This window comes from Dermacentor albipictus, chromosome 1 (assembly GCF_038994185.2).
Source record: "Dermacentor albipictus isolate Rhodes 1998 colony chromosome 1, USDA_Dalb.pri_finalv2, whole genome shotgun sequence".
NCBI classification, from domain to species: Eukaryota; Metazoa; Arthropoda; class Arachnida; order Ixodida; family Ixodidae; genus Dermacentor; species Dermacentor albipictus.
In genome coordinates this window covers 422,158,415-422,161,427 of record NC_091821.1, presented here as the reverse complement: position 1 = coordinate 422,161,427, position 3,013 = coordinate 422,158,415, and the positions used below count along the sequence as shown (strand labels likewise).

General features: G+C 45.2%; 1 non-coding gene across 1 annotated transcript; it reads right to left on the bottom strand.

The window, feature by feature from the left end:
- Nucleotides 1-2,279: 2,279 nt before the first annotated feature.
- Nucleotides 2,280-2,363, bottom strand: TRNAL-CAG (transfer RNA leucine (anticodon CAG)). Its single transcript has one exon. It is a non-coding gene; the product is annotated as a tRNA-Leu (tRNA).
- Between the last annotated feature and the right edge of the window lie 650 nt (nucleotides 2,364-3,013).

The following is a 3,013-nucleotide window of genomic DNA, read 5'->3' as shown; positions in this document are numbered from 1 at the left end:
TGATCATTTTGTTCTTTAAGCTGTATATAGCCGTTTTTCATTTGTAAGAAAAAAAAAAACACTTTGAAAGCACGTTTAGAGAACTTGGTATAAAATTTTACATTACGAACATTAATTGTCTGGACACCTCCTCTCTTGGACACTATGGCGGAGTGCTTGCACAGCCGTGGAGGAACTTCTACTTGCTTCGGGGCAGTTTTCCTGGCGAGCTCTTCATGTGCTATTTCTCATTCATTTCTCCTCCAAAATTTTTGTTGTAAGTTAGTTAATAACTAATTATTTCCTGACAATTTAACAGGCTGTATGTGACAGTACTTACGCCGTCTAGCGATGGATGATTACTCAGCGAAACGATGCCGTCGGAGACAGCAATCGCCGCGTGAGAGAAACGCGAAACAATATGCGTATGCCAGAAACGAGTTGCATAAAGAGCTGACAATGGCGCTAATCAGTTACAATTGTCCAAACTCGCACGTGCTGGCTACATACGACTGCCTATTCTGACCGTGTTGCAAAGTGCGCGGGCATGCTACATACATGGGGATATGAAGAAAAGAAAAAACAAAGAAAAGAAAAGGAAAAAAAGTCTACCTGTTCGACGTTGGAATAAACGTAGGTAAGCAGAGGACTCACATTACGCAATCACACTTTTATGGAGCTTCTGATCTTGGCAATTGTCGGGGCACCCGCGATCGAGATGAGCGCCAGCAATGACGTTGTGTTTTTTTAGAAGGTTTCAGAGGGGCTGAGTGTGTAACACATAGCCGTGAAACGTTTCTGCATTACAGCGACACTTAAGACAAAATCTGAATCAGCTTAGACTGATAGAGTGTTTACTGAAGAGTTCGTTTTTGACCCACAATGGTGGCTTGTATAGCGGCTGAGGTATCGCGCTGATATAAGGACGGACCTCGCGGGCTCCAATCGCAGACGCGGCGGCCGCATTTCGACGGACGCGAAAAACGCCCCTGTCCCGTCCTTCGGGGGCACGTTGGATTATCCCCAAGTGGTAAAAATGAATGCGGAGCGTTCCCCCACTACGGTCTGCTTCATAATCAGATCGCTATTTCTTGCACAATTTTCCTGCTTAGTGCACGTCCCTTCAATGTTGGTACCAGTTGCGCACCATCTGACCTATGTGCGCTGAAGTATTCAGCGTCCAGGCGTTTCATGTTGTCCAAACAGGACTTCAATCAATCAATCAATCAATCAATCAATCAATCAATCAATCAATCAATCAATCAATCAATCATCGCAGTTTCACCAGAAAGGCGAGCCATCAATTGCGATACCAAATTAGTGGACAGCTATACGAAGTATGGATAGTAGTTTTATCGGCCGTATCAACTTTTAAACATAGGTATGCGAACTAAGTTAACAAGTATTGTGTCACGCGGCCACAAGCGTGCAAGCAACACCTCTCACTCGATGACCGCGCCTCGCGCGGCGGAAGGCGGCGCGCTTGCTCCCCGCTTCCCTTCTCTGCGTGCGCGAGATTGAGCCGAGATCGTCGGCACACCCTCGCACGCTTTCACTCGCGCATACAGCGTACGGCGAGCAGCGACGACAACGGCGACGGTAGAAATTTGCTTGGGGCGTTCATACAGTTTCCATCGCAATAAGTGAAAGCGCGCTTGTACATTCCACATAACATGTATATCTCAATATTCTAGTATTCTTATAATAGCTAAACTATATTTCTTTAATCCACGCTATGCTATGCAAATTTAGTTTTGTTTATAATATTAATAAACATACTTGAAATGGCCTGTCTCTTGGCCAATGCCCCGTAGTGGGTATGAGCAACTATTTAGAAACAATACATGTTTGACGCCACAACAACAACGACAACAACAACTATAACAGAACAAGTTCAGCGATAGTAAGCATAAAAATGTTTTTGGTTAAAATTTCTTACAACACTTTATTTCACTCAACAAAGAATTGCCGTCCACCGAAGTAATAAATTATTACAAATGCAGACAGTTGGTCTCGTTGAAAAGTAAACCGTCTCTCAGCGTAATTTTTAAAAGGAACATAAACATGAAACGAATAGAACTTCAACATCTGGAAGACTAACTTCAACCTTGACAATAGACGGTCACGCTTTTGAAGTCGATAGTCGACAAAACGACTGACACTTGCTTGCTGACAAACAAACGAATTCTTACTGTGGAACATCGTGCAGTGAACGGCATTTCCTTTTTCTAGTAAATCGACGCAAGCAAGTTGGCACCGTACAAAAAAGAAAAAAAGAAGTAACAGGCGAAAAGAATATTTGTCAGAAGTGGGATTCGAACCCACGCCCGGAAGACCGGACTGCGACCTGAACGCAGCGCCTTGGACCGCTCGGCCATCCTGACAGCACGAAATCTTCCACAAAGCGGAGCGGTGCCAAGATTTCTGCTCCAAGCTTCCTCTACTTCTAACAAAAGAGAGTGCCGGCAAAGTGAAATTTGAATAACGGCAATAAGGGAACAAAATAAGAATACGAGTAAGGAGCATGATGTTAGGCAGCCAAACTTGCCAAACCAACCTCTTCCGACATCTCCCCCCCTTCGTGGTCCACCCACGCATTAACTCTTGGGAATTAAGCCTTACGTGGTTGCCGGACCTTCCAAGTTTTTTTCCCCTTCTTCCATGCTTATAAGGTATTGTTTGGTTCACGGTAGCTCGCAGTGGCAGCCTCGTCTCGTCAGAATGGGCACTCGCCACGCGTTATCCGCTCTTCACTAGATATTACCGCTTGCCTATCGCGTGACAAGTTTACCACTTGTGTTCTCCTTATGAGCCCTCTTTCTATAAGTAGGCTTCAAGATTTTCACGCGACTCTTCCTCTAAGTCCCTTTCCTTCCTCCGTGAGTAAATGTTAGTGCTAGGGTAATTACAGAAAAAGGGGGCAAAGCAGTTGACAGGAAAGGCGCTCCCTGCCGACTTGTATGTGCCCTCTCTGTTCTTCCGTGTTACCCTAGCGCTCACCCTCATCCAAACGTACACGCTCGTGTACCGGCGT